The 21,175-nt window shown below is 46.2% G+C and overlaps 1 long non-coding RNA gene across 3 annotated transcripts in view; it reads right to left on the reverse strand.

The window, feature by feature from the left end:
• LOC142070568 (uncharacterized) overlaps positions 1–21,175 on the reverse strand; it is a 148,271-nt gene that overhangs the window by 6,784 nt on the left and 120,312 nt on the right. For 2 of the 3 annotated variants that reach the window (XR_012666431.1, XR_012666430.1), the window contains exon 3: positions 16,455–16,816. The exons of the other annotated variant lie outside the window; for it this stretch is intronic. This is a non-coding gene — a long non-coding RNA (uncharacterized LOC142070568). Of the gene's footprint in view, positions 1–16,454; positions 16,817–21,175 lie in introns of those variants that run through there. 3 annotated transcript variants of the gene reach the window in all.

The raw sequence follows: 21,175 nt of genomic DNA on the forward strand, positions 1-21,175 counted from the left end.
TAAACAAGGGGAAATAGTTTTACTTTGTGTAATGACTCAACCACTCCCAGTCTCTATTCAAGCCTAAATTAATTGTATCCCATTTGCAAATTAATTCCAATTCAGCAGTCTCTCGTTGGAGTCTGTTTTTGAGGTCTTTTTGTTGAAGAATTGCCACTTTTAGGTCAGAAATCGAGTGACCAGAGAAATTGAAGTGTTCTCCGACTGGTTTATGAATGTTATAATTCTTGACATCTGATACCTTTTTGACTCTACAGTGAGAATGTAACTTTTGTTTGTAGTTTTGTGGGGTGTTGACCAATTTATAGTCATCTGTTGCAGGTTTTCCATTGCAAAACCATATCCATAGGATATTTATGTCAACACAATACTTTTTGTGGGAAATATATGTCTTAGATATCTCAGTGTTGTCTGTTTACCTTTACCTCAAAGAGAATGGAAGAAGGAGATGAATCTATCTACTCTGCCTGATTTTTTTGGAAACTATATTGCAAAATGTTATAGAGCCCCTCAAATCCAAAGCAGTCTAACATTTCATCTACACTTTTTCAGCTCTGGGGCTTACCTGCTCAGTTTTACCCAAAGAGAAAGGAATAGTTTACTGCCCAATATAACCCAAATCCTTTGGGAAAGGAGTGTTTAGAATGTACTCAGCACAGATTTATACCTGAGTATAAAATGTTTAAGCAAAGACACTCCAGCTGGCAACAATTGTTGTGGCGATGATGGAAAATTGAAGAGGTTGATAATATAGCTATAAATATTTTGCCATGTATCCCTCAAGGGTTTATCTACAGCTCTGTCATTAATCTTTGTCGCCACTTAGCATAATTCTGTATGCAGTACAGAAAGCTTGTATGAGTCCAATACTGAACAAAACTGCTCATTTAAGCAAATTTGCTGTGGGGCCTTTGGTACTGGAGAAAATGGTCTGGTTGTAAATGTACAGAGCACATTTAACTAGAAGACAAAAACTGATGGTGGTTTAATCACACCATCTGTTATTGAAAGTGAAACAAACTTTTGAGTCTTACAGGAAACAGCTATTTTTTAAAGCCAGCTGGTAATTTAACATGGTACACAGCAGCACTGAAGTAGCCGTGTCAGCATACAGCGCACAGGAATTGGTTAGTGCAATAGGAAAAAACCCTTTAGCACATTTAGTCATAACACTGATTAGAGCAGTGCAAACTTTTCAAAGGAAACCTGAAACTACATTAAATTCCACGTTAAATCACATTAAACCCCATTCTGAGTTTCGATTTTGGGGTATCCAATTTAGGACACCTTAAAGGGATTTGATATTCAGAAAGTGCTCCCTGACCTCTTTTTTTCTTCTGGTGTAGGTTCTATCACTCCCCCAAGGAAACAAGAGAACAACTAATTTTCCCCCACCCACATTTCCTCTCCAGCCATGCTTAGAGAGAAACAAAGTTAAAACATCACGTTTGTTTTTCAGTGAAAAAGTAATGATTTTTTGATGTGTAATCTCAGAGGTGTTACTGAGATGAAACCAACTCAACCTCCATTAGAACTCTCCTCTTCGTGAATCTCAGCAGAACAGATTAATCCTCCCTCACCCTGCCACCACCACCCCAAAAAAACCCTAGTAGCATCACAAGGAATTTACTCTTTATTTTCCTGAATGCATCCGATGAAGTGAGCTGTAGCTCACGAAAGCTTATGCTCAAATAAATTTGTTAATCTCTAAGGTGCCACAAGTCCTCCTTTTCTTTTTATTTTCCTTGACATCCTGAAAAGTGTTGCTTTTTCATTCCCATAAACTAAAGCTGCTTTATCGCAGGATAAAAATGAAAGAAACCTGTCAAAGTATTTTTATAAAAAAGCAAGAAAAAGTCCCAGGATGTTACTTTTTCTTTATGAGCAAAGCTTTGCCACATACAATAGTTTTATAGCTTCAATCTCTGTATTGAGCTTTATAGCATCAATGGATCAAGCTGAGAGAAATGCAGCAGCAAGTATACAGACAGCAGGCAAGATGTGAACTGGTGTAAACCAGTGTGTCTCAGTTGAAATAAATGGAGTGACACTGATTAAATACAAGCTGAGGATCTGGCCCTTTATAAATAATTAAGAATATTTTACATTTACTTTTTAAATGTCTGTCATCGCATAGGGTGTTATTCGTAACAGCTTTATTGATTATTTATTTATTTAATGTGTGGGACCAAATCCTGAGGTCCTTACGCAATTTTCATTTAAGCAAATCCCTGAAGTTAACAAAAGTTTGCTTCAGGACTGAATAAAATCTGAATAAGGATCTCAAATATGGTCCATGGTTTGTAACCTCAGTGTGTAGTTTTAGCAGAGATAATCAAAACGTTTGATTTTCACTCTGTGGGCAATTCTGAGATTTTGAAATTTGATATCGTCCTGAAGCAGGATGAAAAGTGCTGCAATATAAACAATTCAAGTGCACACAAAGTAACATGTCAAACCCTACAGTCCAGCTATCCTCCCTCATCTAAAACACCCCCACCAAAGCTGTCTCTCTTATGTAAAGATAAAATCCAAACACCAAACACACATTCTATGTTCGGATGCTGAGAAATGAGTTGCAAAACCCCCTCAGTCTTAAGTGCACAAATGTTGGCTGCCTTGTAGGTCATATGGCCTGTTGTCTTGCAGAAGGGGCTCCAGTAATGGGGTAAGAGAGAGGCTCCCCCAAAGGATGTAAGAAGTTGGAGGTCTCACAGGAACCACTGAGTCTCTGGCCAAAATTTAAAAAAACAGGCATCTAAAGTTAGCAAAAGCCATATTTAGGCAGATCCATAAGTGGCCTGATGTTCAAAAATTATGCTGTAGTTCCCTCTGACCTCCCAAACTTCTTTGTACTCTCTCCCACCCTTGGGGAAAAATCACTAGATTTTCTTTCGTTCAAAAGACTCGGGTGATTTTTTGCCAACCTCCATTAGCCATTTTTAGAACAGAGGAGCTCTTTTTGTTATAGCAATTGGAGACAAAACCAATAATCAACTCAGAAGGCTTTGGGGGAGTTCTTTTTCCTAGAGTCACTGTTGCAAGTGGGTTTGATGGGAAAGGTGGGGAGAGCTCACAAACAAAGGACCTCTACTGATTAGTATTATGTAACATGTTCATTTCGCCTTTCATCCCAAAGAGTTTTAGAAGCTATAGGTCAAAGGGTCATCTACATGGGTTATTCTCACTCATAGGACTCATCAGTCTGGACATTATTCTTTATGGGAATGTGGGTTTTTCCTCTCCACCTCTCCAGAAAGGGAAGGGTATTAGATCCCCAGAGCATGAAGCTCTCCTGAGAGCCAGAAGCCAGGGGCATTAGCACCATGTCTCTGTCTCCACATTGACTCCTTGGCCCCTAGCAGAATTCTCCTTTATTTGCTCTATTGCACCCACAGAATCATGATATCATGCCATAAGAGTGTGCCCTATGGAGTGGGCATCCCCATTTCCTGTATTTGTCCTCTATGGACAGCAGCCAGTCAGTACACATCACACTGCAGAGCAGTGGGGAAAGAGGGCTACTGATGCTTGTATGATCAATTTGATGAGTTCTTTAATACCCATGCATGCCAGATAGGATCTTGCTTTTTAAGCTTTCAGAAGACCCGTATGCAGTAAACTGTAGACAACTTTAGCTCAGAAGGATGAAGGGATGAGTCTGTGCTGGCAGGATTTAGAAGCTTGTGGTTTGAGGGAGTCTAACTATTTCAAGTATGATGCTGCAAGCATGAAATGTCTCTTCCAGCACACTTAGCCATAGGGGTTGTTGTTACTGAGTAGCACATGCATTTTCTTCTCTAACTGAAATTGAGTACACGACCTCTCCAGAAACCCATCTCCTTGCTACATTGGAGAACAAGACTGTAACGGGAACTTCCCCAGGGCTGCCTGGTTTTTCCTGCGAATGATCTCCAGTAGATTCTGAGTTTGCTATGGATTTTTATTTGCTGGTTTTGTTTGAGAGAAAGGATAGAAAAGATTTCAGAATACAGATACTATACCACAAAGACATTGTGTTAGGCAAAAGTACATGCTAATTCAGTTATTCCTTATGGTACATTTTCCAGGCTTGGGTAATGTTTTCAAAAGAGCTCAAAGGTCAAATTTGTAAAGGTATTTAAATGCCTAAGGTGAAAAGAGGCACTTAATGGAATTGTCAAAAGAGCCCCTCTGCCTCTTTAGGCACCTAAATACCTTTAAAAATCTGGCCTTATGTACCATTTTCAAAAACATGACCTAACTCCTTAGGCCCAGATTTTTAAAGGTACAGTAAAAGCATTTTTATCCAGCATGTTGGGGGAATGGGGGGTGCCGGTAAGTGAAAAAATTCTGGTTAACTAAGAGGGAGGGAGTTTGGGTGTGGGTGGGGGTTTGGGGCAGGGGCGCAGGAGGGGGTATGGGGTGCTGGATCCAGGGGGCGCTCACCTCAGGCGGCTCCCCACAAGAGGCGATCTGTCCCTGCTGCTCACAGGCGCAGGCATGGGTAGGCAGCTCTGCACACGCTGCCCCCGCCCTGCCCTGAGCATTGGCTCTGCAGCTTTCATTGGCTGGGAATGGCGCCTGCAGTGTCACTCCTAAATCAGTTAGCCATTTCAGTGCTGAGCACAGCAATGCCTACATACCTTTTAAAAATCTGGGCTTAAGCGGCTAGCTTCACAAAGGGGACCTAGGCATTTGCAACTCATTTCTCAGCATCCTAACATAGATTGTGTGTTTGGTGTTTGGATTTTGTCTTAACATGAGAGGGACAGTTTTGGTGGGGGTGTTTTGGATGAGGGAGGATAGCTGGACTGCAGGGTTTGACATGTTACTTTGTGTGCAGTTAAATTGTTTATCCAGCCCTTTCTTACCTACAGATTTCCACTTTCAGGTTCTTACCCATAATTAGTTTAAATAAAACCATTTAGGGTGATCTGCCCAGATTCCGAGTGTTTACTGTGTGTCCTGTATTGTCCTAACATTGCACCCATTAAGATAAGTTCATTACTCTGACTTTCCCTGTGAAGTTTTCTGGAGCAATTAATGTCTCTCTTGACCCCAGTCTCTTAAAGCCTGAGGACCTCTGCCCAGAAGACAACTCCCTTGCCCAGAAGGACGTATTATATGGAGAAGTGATACTGATATGCTCCAACAACAGCACCATTCAGTCTTTTTTACCTGAAAAGAAGGTGACTGCAAAGTTGAGACTCAAATGTGAGGAAAACCATGGACTCTCAGATTCACAATATACATACAAAAACACTTTTTGGGGGGAAACCATGGCAGGGGGACAATTAAAATAACAATGGATCACAACATTATATTCAGTCAAATACACGTCAAGCCGAGTCAGACAAGCCATGTTCTTTTGTAAGACAAGGTTTCTGAAAATAGAATTTTCAAATATACAGGTAGATAGTTACACGAGGCAGAAGAACAACTCTGATGTTTCCTTGAATTTGAAGGAGTGCAAGGGTAAGCAAAGATGGAAATGGAGGCAGCATTATACTTATCAGCCTGCACATGTCCAGTCTTGGCTACCCCAAAATAACAGTGGCATTTTTCTATTATATTGAATACTGCATGCAGAAACTCTTCTTTACTGAAGATAATGCTTTAGCTGGAAAGTTAATAAGACTACAGATAGAATTTTTGGAAGTTTTATATCTTACAAGCAATGTCTGTATTGAGTTCTCATCAAGATAAGGAAGACCAAATGCAAACTTTTGAAATCATGTCTCCTTCATGAATTTTCCATTATAACATCCTGCACATCTATCACCCATCTAGCTCTACTGGCTGCTTTCCAGATTTGATAAGCAATGTTTACTGGACTTCATATTCATATTATTGGGACCATTTTGTGGGATGATGTAATAAAGCCCCGTGGGCTCATAAATATTTTTAACGCCAACAAAATAAATTTAAGGACCAGCATTTTCAAATCAACATGCCTAAAGTTAGGATCCTAAATCCTCAAAATAGCAGCAGCGCCCATTAACTTTAATAGGAATTTGTGTTTATTCAGCACATCTGAAAATAAAGCCAGTTTTATTTAGGCACCTAAATATGGATTTTAAAAGTACCGCAGACTGGGATTTTGAAAAGCACCTAAGTGACCTAGGAGCACCAGACCACTGACTTTCAATAGGACTTCTGCTCTTAAGTCACATAGGAGCCAATCTTTTGAAAACTGTGGCTAAGGTTTTTAATCCTATATTATGCAGTATGATTTTGCTAAATATTAGTTTCCTGCAAAAGGATTTTTATTATCAGTCCTAAGTAAACTATAACAAAAGCAGTAGAGAAGAAGATAGAGGAAGGACTGGATTTACATGATCCATGTTTTGTCTTTTTCTTTTTTTTTTTTTTAATGTCCAGATGGACCCTAAGGCATTCATTTATATTTGTGATGAAATTTTGTATCACACTATCCACTTGTATGTACCAATACCCAATGTGTATGTGCAATCATGGGAAATGAAAGTACTAATTTCTCTCTATTGGTCTTCACATCCAGGCTATGTCTAAATCTTGCCAATTCCTTCTGCGTAACATCTCTAAGATTAGAACTTTATTATCCATCCACGCTAAAAGTTCTCATTTACTCAAGATAGTTAAGTCCAAAGAAGACTGCAAATAGCTACAAAGGGATCTCACAAAACTGGGTGATTGGGCAACAAAATGGCTAATGAAATTCAGTGTTGATAAATGCAAAGTAACACATGTTGGAAAAATAATTCTAATTATACACAAAAAATGTTGGGGTCTAAATTAGCTGCTATCACTCAAGAAAGAGATCTTGGATTTATGGGGGATAGTTCTCTGAAAACACCCACTCAATGCGCAGTGGCAATCAAAAAAGCTAACAGAATGTTAGGAACCATTAGGAAAGGGGTAGATAATAAGAAAGAACGTATCATAATGCCGCTATATAAATCCATGGTACTCCCACACCTTGAATAGTGTGTGGTCGCCCCATCTCAAAAGAGATATATTAGAATTGGAAAAGATACAGAGAAGGGCAACAAAAATTATTAAGGGTGTGGAACTGTTTCTGTATGAGGAGTGATTAAAAAGACTGGGACTGTCCTGCTTGAAAAAGAGATGACTAAGGGGGCATATGATAAAGGTCTATACAATTGTGAACCATGTGGAGAAAGTAAATAAGGAACTGTTATTTACTCCTTCACATAACACAAGAACCGGGGTCTCACATTGAAATTAATAGGCAGCTGGTTTAAAACAAACAGAATAAAGTACTTCTTCACATAATGCACAGTCAACCTCGGGAACTCATTGTCAGGGGATGCTGTTAAGGCCAAAAGTATTACTAGGTTCAAAAAAGAATTAGATATGTTCATGGAGCATAGGTCCATCAATGGCTATTAGCCAAGATACTCAGGTATCCAAACCCATGTTCTGGGTGTCTCTTGCCTCTGATTGCCAGAAGCTAGGAGTGGATGACATGGGATGGATCACTCAATGTTTGCCTGTTCTGTTCATTCCCTCTGAGGCACCTGGCATGGGCTACTACTGGAAGACAGGATACTGGGCTAGATGGATCATTGGTCTGACCCAGTATGACCATTCTTATCTATTATGTTCTTATCCAGGCTTTTATCATTTTGTGTCTCAATTACTGCAACATTCCCCTCTCTGGCCTTGACAAATGCAATCTTGACCTGCTTATATGCATTCAGCAGACTGCCCCAAAGATCACTTTTCTAGCCTATCATTTTGGCCACGTCACCACTCTCTTTGCATCCCTCCACTAGCTTCCCCTTTTCTATCACATAAAACATAAGCAGCTAGTATTTATAGTTATTCCACATCATAACCATCATAGAATCATAGAATTATAGAATATCAGGGTTGGAAGGGACCTCAGGAGGTCATCTAGTCCAACCCCCTGCTCAAAAGCAGGACCCATACCCAATTAAATCATCCCAGCCAGGGCTTTATCAAGCCTGACCTTAAAAACTTCTAAGGAAGGAGATTCCACCACCTCCCTAGGCAACGCATTCCAGTGTTTCACCACCCTCCTAGTGAAAAAGTTTTTCCTAATATCCAACCTAAACCTCCCCCACTGAATCATCTATCATTCACTTTCAAACAATAGATGCTCATCTCCAATGGGCCCATGATGCCAGCCTCCATTGCCCACTTGTTAAATTTGCAGACAAGTACACATGCTGCCCCTCATGCTTGAGGGGTTCTCCTCATAATTATCTGCAAAACTGCCTGCTCATCCATCTTCCAAGCTTTCCTCAAAGTGTTCCAGGCCATGAGGTCTACAAAAGAACCTGACAACTGTTAGGCTGCTGGTGTGCAGAGACCACTCTGCATCACACTGACCATTAGAGTCTCATAGAACCACAGAAATATAGGGTGGAAGAGACCTTAAGAAGTCATGTAGTGGATCACCTGTGCTGCAGCAGGACCAAGTATACATAGATCATCCCTGACAGGTGTTTGTCTAACCTGTTCTTAAAACCTCCAGTGATGGAGGTTCCTCAACCTCCACTGGTAACATTTTCCAGTACTTAACTATGCTTATAGTTGGAAAGTTTTTCCTGATATCTAACCTAAATCTCTCTTCCTGCAGATTAAGTTGATTACTTCTTGTCCTACCTTCAGTGGTCGTACAGAACAAATGATCACCATCCTTTTCAGAACTGTCCTTAACTTATCAGGTATCCCATTAAACCTTTCCCCCCTCAAGTCTAAACATGTCCAGTGGTTTTAAACCTTTCCTCATAGGTAATGTTTTCTAAGCTACTTATTTTTGCTGCTGTCCTCTGGAATCTCTCCAAATTGCCCACATTGTTCTTAAAGTGTGACACCCAAAACTGGGCCCAATACTTCAGTTGAGTCTCACCATTGCTAAGTGGAGTGGAACTATTTCCTCCTGGATCTTCCATATGACACTCCTGTTAATACTCCTCAAATTATATTTTCTTTTTTACAGCTGCATTGGTGGCTCTTGTTCAATTTGCGATCTACTATAACTCCACATCCATTTCAGCAGTATGGGTTATTCCCCATTATGTATTAGTTTATTTGATTTTTCCTTTCTAAGCGTAGTACTTTGCACTTGTCTTTATTGAATTTCATGTGGGTGATTTCAGTCCTATTTCTTGCTTTGTCTTGATTGTTTTTAATTCTAATCCTGTCCTCCAAACTACTTGCAACTCCTCCCAGATTAGCATTATAAACAAATTTTATAAGCATATTCTCCATTCCATTAACCCATTGTTAATGAGAATATTGACTGTTACCAGACCCAGGACAGACCCCCATGGGAACCCACTAGCTGTGTCCTCCCAGTTTGAAAGAGAGCCATTGTTACTTTTTGAGTATCGTCTTTCAACCATTTGTGCATGTACCTCATAATAATTTAATCTAGACCATCTTTCCCTAGTTTGCTTATGAACACATGTCATGTGGGAGTGTCTCAAAAGCCTACTAAAAATCAAGATATATCACACCTACTGCTTTCCCCATTCACTAAGCCAGTCACCCTGTCACAGAATGAAATTAGATTGGTTTGTTATGATTTGTTCTTGAGCAATCCATGTTGGCTATTACTTATTATCCTCCAGAGGCTTGCAAATTGATTATTTAATATTTTGTTTCAGTATCTTTCCATGTATCAGAGTTAAGCTGACAGGTCCATAGTCCCCTGGGTTTTCTTTGTTCCCTTTGTTGAACATAGGTGCTATGTTTGTTCTTATCCAGTTCCGATAGCTTGCTGTCCTCCATAAGTTCTCAAAAGCAATCACTAAAAGTTCCAAGATTCCTTAAGTACCCAAGGGTGAATTTCATTAGGCCCTGCTGACTTGAGTACATCTAATTTATCTAAAAATTCTTTAACTTATTCTTTCCCTTTTCTGGCTTGTGTTCCTTCCGCTATTACTTGTACTCTCCTATCTGTCTGTGTCAATCTGTTGTTTCTTGTCTTAACCTTAGATTGTATGTCTCTTGAGGAGAGACAAGGGCTGTCTTTTTGCTGTGTGTTTACACTGTGCCCAGCACAATAGGTTCCTGGTCAATGATCAGGGATCCTAGACACTATTGTGCTAATAAAAATAATTATTACATCAATATTTGCATATAAAGTTATATACCTGACATTTTAATAAGCAGGCCCAAAGAATTTACCATGGACAGACTCTCTTCAATATTGACAACATTGACAAAGCAACCAAGTGCTGATTGCTTAAAGCATGAAGGCAAATTGAGGTAACAGATTTATAACAAGATTCACGTAGCAACTTAGTTAAAACTAGCCAGCCAAGACAAATTCCATTCTCAGTCCCTGGCCCAGGATCATGGAACTTTTGTGAAGTCACCATGGTGAAGAGCACAGAACAGAGAAGACGGATGGACAGCCAAGTATTTCCATAATGAAGCACATTCTGCCATGCTGAATACTTCATGTACAGGGCAAGCACTTTCTCCACAGTGGCTAAGTATACACTGACTTTTTCTCTTCTGTACTGTGCTAACCCAGAAGAATGTCCTACTGTAGAAAGCTCCAGTTCCATTTGTGAGGAGCAGGGGTAGGAATAAATGGTGTGCCTTGAAGATTTTGTACCTATTGTGACAAAGTTCCTCCTCTACCTTGGTGGGTCTTGCACATATTGGCGGATTTGCTCACCTCAGAGATTCATGGCAGCCCTCAGTTTGGCCGTTTTCGTGAACCCACAGTTCATGTCAACTCCTCCTGTGTCTGATCAGGAGTTGGGAGGTTTAGGGGCATGGAGGGATGGGGGGAACCTGGGCCCACCCTCTACTCTGGGTTCCAGCCCAGGGCCCTGTGGATTGCAGCTTTCTACAGTGGCTCCTGTAACAGCTGTGTGACAGCTACAACTTCCTGGGCTACTTCCCCATGGCCTCCTCCCAACACCTTCTTTATTCTCACCAGAGGACCTTCCTCCTGGTGTCTGATAATGCTTGTACTTCTCAGTCTTCCAACAGTATGCCTTCTCACTCTCAGTTCCTAGTGCCTCTTGCTCCCAGCTCCTCACACGTGCACCACAAACTGAAGTGAGCGCCTTTTTAAACCCAGGTGCCCTGATTAGCCTGCCTTAATTGTTTCTAGCAGTATCTTGATTGGCTGAAGGTGTTCTAATCAGCCTGTCTGCCTTAATTGTTTCCGGAAAGTTCCCGATTGTTCTGGAACCTTCCCTGTTGGGAAACGGAACGTCCTTTGCTTGCTCCTCAGCTATCTGCTTTCTATTCTTTTCTAAAGCCCCCTGGCCTGGATTTTTCTTACTTTTTGAACCTGCCTTAGTCCCCCACCCCGACCGGGCCAGACGCTTTTTTTGCTTTGTTTTGATTCTTGTTATTTTTTTCTTCTTGCCGTCTACGTGCTGGTTGGCCCTCAGCTTGCCGCCAGCACCCGCCCCCCCCCCTCCACGCCTGCTTCCGGGTGCAGCTATTTGTCTCAGCTGAGCCCCCCGGAGGAGGTGGGGGAAGATTGCCGATTTTGCTGTCCGGAGGGGGGAGTGGAAACCCCCAGACCCAGCCATTTTGCTGGCAGCTCGGACTTTACAACATTCTCAGCATGCCGGAAGCCTTGGAACACAGCCAACACAGCTGGAGAAGAAGATTTCAGAAGACAGGAGAAATAATCCAGGAGAGCTATAAATCATCGTGAAGGGGGCCGTAAGACTGAGTAATTTTCTGAATTATACTCTCGTGGGGGGGAGTTTGACTGTGGTCACTTGCGTTTGTGGCGGCACAGGGGGTGTGGCATGGAGACCCCCCCTCCCCGATCCATCGGTGCCCCCAACTCCCCCACCCTTACTACAACTGTCACGGCCCCCCCGCCGTCCGTCCCTCCTGGCAACCTGCCATCTCCCTTCGGATCCAGCTGTTCGCTTTGAACTTTGCCTTTCGGACCGGACATAACAGCCGACCAACCGAGACTCTTTGGACAAACGTGTGTGGGTCTCCACCCTCCGGGATTGCTTATCCCACAGCTTGCCCCTATTACTGGACCCCAATTTTGTCCCCCCCCCAGTCCAACCCCCTCGGCATTCCCCCCCCCCCGCCTGCAGCCCAGCGGGGAGGAGCGGTTACTTTGCTTCTCCCTCCCCCCTCCTCCTTCCGATGTCTCCCCGTCTCTCCCTGCTCACAATGGCGGGGAATGAGAGGGGCGAGGCCCCTTTAACAAAATCAGTTGTCCCTCCCCCCCCCCACCCTGCCCGACCCCCAAGGTCCCCCCCACACCACTATTGTTAAGATACTTGCCACCCCCCCCTGCTGGGGCACCGGCAGCAGGAGGCACCGGGGTGGTCACTGCTGCTGCTGTGCCCACAGCCCCCCCAGATTCTAGGAACCCCCCCCAGCTGGCTGGAAGGGCCAGGGCAGGATGAAAGGAAAGGGCCCCGCTAAAACCACTAATCCCTCCATGGCAGGGGCTGCCCCCACCGCTGTGGCCTCATCATCAACCATGGCACCCCTCCCTGCGTTTCCCTCCACCAGCTCTGCGATTGCCCCTCCCCCGGCCCCCAGGACATATGCCCAGGTGGTGACGGGCTCCCCCCTGCCTGCTGCCTCGTCATCTCGCCCCCCCCTGCCTCCGCCACCATCACCAGCGGCCGGGGCCCTTTCCCCGCCTTGACCAGGAGGCACGGTGTCCGTTGCCTCCTGGTGCCCGCCTCGCCCCACGTGGAGATATACGTGTAGGTGTTGGCAAAGGTGGTAGGACCCACGGCTATTGTGGCAGCCTCCAAGATGTATGGGAAGGTCATTTTTTTCTTAGCTTCAGAGGCTGCCGCCCAGGAGGCGGTGGAGAAGGGCCTGGCGGTGGGGGGGATGTTTGTCCCCCTAGAGCCACTAGAAGACCTGGGCGTTCGCCTCATCCTCACCTCCGTTCCTCCTTTCTTACCCAACGTTGCCCTGTTACACGCTTTCTCCACTCTGGGGAAACTTGTCTCTGTCATCAGCCCTCTCCCGTTGGGCTGCAAGGACCCCACCCTTCGTCACGTCCTTTCGTTCCGCTGGCAAGTGCAGATTCTACCGCTGGCAGGGGCGCGTGACGGAGAGGTGCTCGAGGGGTCTTCCCTAGTCCCCTACCAGGGAGCCCGCTGTCGGGTCTTTTACTCCACCGGAGAGGCCCGGTGCTACCTCTGCCGCTTAGCGGGGCATGTCCGTAGAGACTGCCCTTTGGCTCGGGGGGGAGGGGCACCCAAAACCGCCGAGACCTGGCAGGACATCGGCCCCGTCGCTGCCGACGCCCCTGGCTGCCTGGCACCTGAAACCAACCCTCCTCCTACTTGACCCATCTGCTCCCATCCGGGCCCAAGAGATACCTTCCCTACAACGCCCGGGTGAGCAAGGGAGTTCCACCTTTGCTATTACCAATCCAGCAGAGCCTATGGAGGAGGGTGTGGCAAGGATACTACCGGGTATAGGAGAGGGCCCGCCCCAAGGAGAAACCCCCACCCCTCATGCTGCCTCACCGCTACCCCCCCGAACCCCTGAACCATCGCCTCCGCCCCCCGACACGACCCCTGCTAACCAACCCCCAGATGATGCTATGGAGGGCTGGACCCCAGTCCAGGGGAAGCGAGGCAAGCAGAAGGCTCGAGCTCTGCTGCATCCATCCGACGCGGAAGCCCCCCGGAAGACCAGGAAAGGAGGCACTGATATCGAGCCTCCCGCCGCGGCCACGAGTGAGATCCATCCGCTGGTGTCGGGAGGGGAAGACGGACTGGCATTGGAGGGCAGAATCCCCCCTCCACGGGAGACCCCCCTCTCCGAGACTCCTGAGGATGCCCCTTCTGCCTGGATACCACCCGAACCCCCCGCGGACCCCGAGGCGACCGTTGAGACGGGCCCTAGAAGAGAGGCCCCCGGGGTAGCAGGAGCTGTATATGCGGAGATTGAGGCCCTAGATTTGACCCCGGTCACCCAGGGAGAGGACGATCTACTGCCGGCTGGCCTCGAGCTGGGCAACCTTACCCCAGCCCCCCTTTCCCCATGCTCCTTCCCCCTAATTGCCTTCCCAGGCGAGCACCCTGCAGAAGGTGGTCCACCACCTGATGCCATGGCCGCTAAGACCACCATGGAGCCAGTGCCTAGCATTATTGGGAGCCCCCTCCCTTACCCCTTAACCCTTGACTCTGCTCAGGAGGCACTTTCCTTCAGCTGCTTGCCTCCTCAACCCCAGAGCCTTACCCCTGCCCCTGCCCCCACCCCTGTCCCTGCCCAAGTCCCCTCCACCTGCAATGCTAATGCCACCCCTGGGGTTATTTCCTTCCCGCCTTTCGCAGATTTCCCCCAGGGAGCAGTCTTTGCACTTTCTAGTCATGACCCATTAGGAGTTGCAATTTTTTCCCTGTCATCCCCCTCCACCCCAAGGCGTGAAATGAATTTAATAACCCCAGCCTGTCAGACGCTCCGTCGGTGGTCCGCACCCTGTCTACCCACCTTAGCGGACCACGAGGCTGTATTAAGAGTCCCACCAGGGAACACCCCGGAATTTGTAACCCCACCCCCCCATTAGCTGCGGCATGCACTACGGAAGTTCCTAGAGCACACCCGTGGCGCCCGCGATAGGGCACAGCTGGCTCTTCAGCTATGGGGGGACTTTGACCAAATCCTCCAGGCCACAAGGGCCCTTATAAAGGAGGGCAGGGGGCAAGGAAAGCACGGTGCTGCGGCCTACGAGCGGACCCGTGGCTTCCGAAAAGATCTACTCATCCACGGGATGGGTCACGGGTTGCTGCGCAACCTGCCGGGGGCCACGAACACCCCCACCAACAAGAAACCCCCACCCCCCCAGCCCTCCGCATGACGCCTCTCATTATTGCAACCTTGAACACCAGCGGCTGTAGGATGGCTCTCCGCAGGTCCCAGGTGCTCTCTTACCTTCGGGAAGGGGGGTACTCTCCTCCGCAGGAGGTTGACAGGGTTGGTGCTGTGGGAGCCAGAGCTGCGGCTGGTCCTGTCGGCGTACGCCGATGATGTACCCCTCGTGGTCCAAGACCCGGGCGACTTGGCGTGGTTGGAGGCTTGCCAGGCCATCTATTCGGCAGCCTCCTCCGCCCGAGTCAACTGGGTCAAGAGCTCTGGGTTGGCAGTGGGGGACTGGCGGCAGGTGAGCTCCCTCCCTCCCACACTTCAGACCATCCGGTGGAGTGCGGGTCCACTGCTCTACCTAGGCATTTACCTTTCTGCCACGCACCCTTCCCCGCCGGAGAACTGGCAAAATTTAGAGGGCGGGGTGATAGAGCGGCTCCAGAAATGGACAAGGCTACTCCATTGTCTCTCCCTCCGAGGGAGAGCACTGGTGCTTAACCAACTATTCCTGTCCACGCTCTGGTACTGGCTCAACACCCTGGTCCCGGCCCCGGGTTTCCTGACCAACCTCCAGACATCGATTCTAGAGTTCTTTTGGTCAGGAATGCATTGGGCCCCTGTTGGGGTTCTTCATCTACCCCTGAAGGAAGGAGGGCAGGGCCTGAAGTGTCTGCACACTCAGGTCTGTGTCTTCCGGCTCCAGGCCTTGCAGAGGCTCCTTTATAGTGCAGGTAGTTCGACATGGAGCATATTGGCGCACGCCTTCCTGCGGTGCTTCCAAGGGCTCCGATATGACCGGCAGTTCTTTTATCTCTGTCCGAGAGGTTTTCCGCGAGACCTCTCCGGGCTGCCGGTCTTCTACCAGGACCTCCTCCAGACCTGGAAACTGTTTTCAATGACCAGGTCCGCGGCGGCCGCCGTGGGAGCAGATCTCCTCACGGAGCCCCTGCTACACAACCCCCAGCTCCGTGTGCAGGTGGCGGAGTCCCGCTCGGTGCGCCAGAGTTTGGTCCTGGTGGAAGTCACGAGAGTCGGAGACCTCCTGGACTACGACCGGGGAGACTGGCTGGATCCCCTGACGCTCACTCAGCGCATGGGGCTCTTCAGACCTCGTACCCCTCGGCGCGTACTTCAGGAGGTGAAGGCCCCTTGACGCCCGCTGCTTGGGCTTATCTCAACCGAGCCCTGCACGAGGGCAGACCCCGCCCACCCTCTACCCCAGGCCCGCCGGACCTTTCAATTGGGCCCCTGCCCCGTAGATCCCAACAAACTCCTCACCCTTTCACTGCGAGCCGGCTGCATGAACTGCAGCAGGTCAGTTTTCAAATCGCGCGACGGAAATATCTATACACACTCACGCTTCACACCCTTCACGCTCACACCCTGGTGTCCCACCCCATTACAAAGTGGCGGGACCTCCTGCCACTTTTGGAGGGTGAGAAACCCCGGTGGGCCAGCCTGTATTCCACCTTGGTCCCGAGGCCCGTCGGGGACATTAGTTGGTGGCTCCTTCACGGAGCTGTGAGCACGGGCATGTTTTTGACGTGGTTCACCCCTATCCCGGATACTTGCCCTTTTTGCAACGTGAGGGAAACCCTGGCGCACATACACTTAGAGTGTGCCAGGCTGCAGCCCCTTTTCCGGCTCCTCATGAATATTTTATTATGCTTTTGGCTACACTTTTCCCCTCACCTTTTTATTTACACACTCCCCATCCGTGGCCCCACAAAATCATGAGTTAACCTCCTCCTAGCCTGAGCTAAAACAGCCATTTATAAAATCAGAGAGGGGAGGTTGGCTAATGAAGCATCCTGCGATTGTAGGGCCGTTTTCCGATCCTCAGTACATTCACATATCCGGGCGGAGTTCCTCTGGGCGGTGTCCACTGACTCCCTTGATGCCTTCGAGGAGTGGTGGGCGCTGTCCGAGGTTCTCTGCTCGGTGACCGGTCCGGTTCCCTCCGTCTGACCCTTTGATTGAGGGGAAGAGCGAGAGATCCCAGCCCCAGCCGTTGCCGCTGTGGATACCATCATCACTGTCACCTTGGAGGGGTCCTATCACATGTGGGTGTACGCCCCCCCCCCCCAAACCACCCACCCCACAGCCGTGTCCATCTTGTCGGGCACTCTCAGGAGAGGAATAATCGGTGACACTGGGTGTGGCACTAGGTACCTTGAGGGGGTGGAAGACCATGAGTGTTGAGGAAGCCCCCTGCTCTGGGCCCAGGCTAGCCTGAACACTTCTCCCTCCTGAAGGCTGCTGTGTTATACCTTGTGTTTGCTTTTGTTTTGTTGCATAGTTTTGTTTTATCCTTTTTGGTGATTCTTTGTAAGTGTTACACAAATAAAATTCTTTTCTGCTTCAAAAAAATCACTCTCCTGTAGCCATCTGGCCCGACCCTGTCACACTATGCATATGCTTAACTGTGTTGTGATCCATGAGGATAGTGAGCTAGCTCCTGGTTTTGCTAGTAATGAGCTTTGTCACATGTTTGATGCTGATCAGGCCCCTACTCAAGCAGAAATGTCAAAGTAGGCCATTTTTCCCTCTGAGCAGAGGTTCTTAAGGCACTCCCAGTTCTTCAGATCTTCTAGCTGCTCAAATGCATGTGCATTTTGGGTCTTGAGCTTACCCAACTCTGAGCTCAAAGAGATGTTGCTCTTCTCTGTTGACATCACTTTTCTTAACTTATTTATTTGATTAGGCATGGATTATGATATACTGGATAATGAAATGCTAAAGCTAGGCCCTGGAGTAAAACCCTAATGTGAGTATATAATAGTCTCTAACACTATTAATTGTTAAAATACTGTCAACAGCATCTTTTTTAAAATAAAGCCCTTGGGATGGGCTTATTGCTAATAAATACATTCACCAGATGTTTATATTTGGTTCTCTTCCCTTTACTGCCCCATGAGCCCCTTGTGTTTGTTACTGCTTCCTATCTTTGTATCTTAATTTAAGTGCTTAGGAGCAGGAACAGTGGCCAAGATTTTCAGAAGTGACTGTGATTTTGAGTTCTTTGTTGTTTGCTTGCCCAATCTCAGATGTGTTAAAGGGGCCCAAGTTTCAGAAAGTGCTGAGCACCCACACTCTGAAAATCAAGCCCTTTTATATAGGGTCTCAAGTTGGCCACTCAAAATTGAAGGCACCTCAAATCACTTGTCATTTTTGCAACTTTGGCCATTGTTTTTTATTGGTCTGTAATTATCTATGCCCATTTATTATACTGTTTAAACAAGAAACAGTAACACATGAGGAGGGACAAGAAAAACATGTACATGATGAGGAATTTTAGAGTAATGAAACTATTTAATATATTGTAGATTTGTATTTGTACAGCTTTCAGTATCTCCTTCATCTAATTTTCACAAGTCACCAATAATTTGTTAACAGCTTATTTGAAACACTAAAACCAAGTCCAGTGCAATAGATGATTGGAAAATTACCAAAGTTAGGATTTTTCTCACAAGGGGAAATTCAGGCAAGTTAGAAACTGAATGCTGAAAACTTGAGGTTTAAACAGCCACATTATAGCCCCTGCATCATCCCCTCATTGAGGCCAAGATATCAAACTGATGGAAAAGACAAGGAGCAGGGCTGTAATGCCTGGGGATTTACTTCAGGTGATGGCTACTGAGCTGAGCCCCATCACAACACATTCCAGCTTTACCCCTGAGCACATGGCCATGTTACATGCCATGCTACTGTTGGATCCTCCATTGTGAGTGCATGTTACTACCCCTCCCATGGAAAGGTTAATTATACAGAGCAGGAGATAATAATGATATAGTTCAACACTGACCTTCTACCTATCTCAGATGCTTACATAGCCCTCATTAACATATTATCTAAGCACCTTGTGATCTTTAATATATACGTCTTTACAGGACCTCTGCAAGGTAGAGAAGTATTATTATCTCCATGTTACAGATGGGGAACAGAGGAACAGAGAGACTAAGTGACTCAAAGTCACTCAGAAGATCTGTGATAGAACAGAAAATTGAACAAGAGTCTCCAAAATTTCAGGCTAGGGACTGAACTATCCTACCTTTCTAACCTTGAGGGCTTCATGAAAATTGGTCTCTTTTGTAGGGGACTCAGCCTGGCCACCACCCAAATCCTTGTAGTATCCCAAGCAAATGGTGGTCACACGGCAGTTTCTGTAATACTGAGTGCCTACATCAACATAGAATATATTCACCACTCAGTCCATTTGTGATTCTGAAGGCTTTTCTATCAATTTTTATGCTCCTGAGTTACACAGTAGAGGGGAATGTCTGGCTACAAACTGCTAAGGGCCAGATTGTGCCCTCCTTCTTGCACTGATGGGCAGTTATTCACACAACTGGTCACGCTTTCTGTTACAACTTGGCCCTGTGATGGGTGTATAAACCCCTAGTTACCCAGTTTGGAATTAAGGGATTATTTTGGGCCCAGTCAGCCCTGCCCCACCACACCTACAGCAAATGCTCCATGGGGTGGAGGAATTAAAAGGCAGGGAGACAGCTTATTTGGGGGCAGACCTGGAAGACAGTAGACCTGCATCCCACTGCTCCAGCAGCACAAAGCAGAGGGGAGGCTGAAGTCTCTGACATAACTGCCCCAAAGGGGAAGGGAGGACCCAGAAATACTCAAAGGAGGAAGTATTCCCCTCTCTCCCGCATGTAGACTGGAGATTGGTAATCCTCTCTTATTTTATTGATTGGACTCCCCCAGCACAAGAAAGCCTTGGACCATTCTGAGGCAGGTAGGGGGGAGACAAGAAGTAGCCCAGGGAGGGCAGCCTTAGTTGCCAGACCACTGTTAGCCCAAAGGGCCCTGAATTGGAGCCTGGTGGAGTGGGAGGGCCCGGCCTCCCCTACCATCAACCCCACCTGCTGGTCACAGAATGCAGGCTGACCACTAAGCCACGCTTCCCAACCAACCCCCGAATGAGAACCAGTACAGGCCCTAACAGTCTCACTGCTGTTATAAAATTTTGCAACAATACATAATAGAAGCCTGCAAATGATTAGCAAGCTAAAGGTTACTTTCAGACGGATCCCATGGAAAGCATAATACAACAGTCAATCTTTCTTTTCTTCTAAAATGTACCACATCTGGCAGGTTACTGGCTATCACAATAGATATTTGCCTCCAGGACTCTCTAGTGTGTGTCTCCATAGTAAAGAGATTTTGATGTTCTCAGTTCAGTCGTGAACAGACCTCTAACAACACAATATCCTTCCATACATTATGCAAAAGCTTTCTACAAAGTCAAAACAGATTTACATTGCATTGGCTAGCTTTTACAATGCCCATGAACATACCTTTCACAGCAAATAGCCCCCAAACATAAAAAAACCCCTGGTAATAAAATACAATACATACAACTATATTTCCAACTCCTCAGGGTCTTTCTCCCATTCATTGCAATGGTCAAACAACTCCTATATTTCTTCTCTTTCAGAGGAATCCATGGCAATATTATGGCTGTTCACGGAGGTCAGACTAAACATTGTAAGGCTTAGATATTTCAAGTGCCATTCATGGTGACGGGAATAACATAGTGTATTCAGATACTGTTACCTTATACATCCTCCTCCTTGCTAGATATTTAAAAGAATTTTAATGGTAGATCTAAATATACAGCATGGTGTACATGAAAGAATACGTATAGGTATGAGACTCAATTTAGGCTACATCTACATTACGAGCTAGGGGAACGATTCCCCTGCTCATGTACACATTCATGCACTAGCTCTCATTAAGCTAGTGCGAGTATAAACAACACGATAGCTGAAGTAGCATAGGCAGCAGGAGCAAAGGCGTGTCTGAGCTGTGCAGCATACACACCCACCTGAAATAGGTAGGAATGAACTCGGCACAGCTCAGCTGTTTCCACCACCGCTACCTTTGCTGCCTCAGTAATACCCCTATTTACGCTGGCATTAGTTCAATGAGATCAAGCACACGTATGTGTACACGAGCAGGGGAAATCATACCCCAGCTCATAGTAGCCTTAGACAAGATTAATTTTCTGTGAATAACTGAAATACCTTGAAGAAATCTGAGCCCTGATTAAGCAAATCACTTAAGCTTGTGCTTAAAATGAAGTATATGCTTAAGTCCCAGTGAAAAAAATAGGATTGAAGCATTTACTTTAATGTTTAGCTGAATCAAGGCCTTGAGCACATTCTTAACTTTAGGGATGCACGTAAGTCTCATTGAAGTTAAGCACATATTTAATATTTTGCTAAATCAGGTTGTCCTTCCTGTGTTTGCAAGATGAAGTGAAAAAATGAGGGTTAAAATTTAATTATGAACCTTTCTGTCTATTTTACTACTAGGTTTCTTTCTATTTCATCCTATTTATGAGAGACAAATATTTAGT

The sequence above is a fragment of the Caretta caretta genome, chromosome 1, assembly GCF_965140235.1.
Source record: "Caretta caretta isolate rCarCar2 chromosome 1, rCarCar1.hap1, whole genome shotgun sequence".
In the NCBI taxonomy this organism is placed as follows: Eukaryota; Metazoa; Chordata; order Testudines; family Cheloniidae; genus Caretta; species Caretta caretta.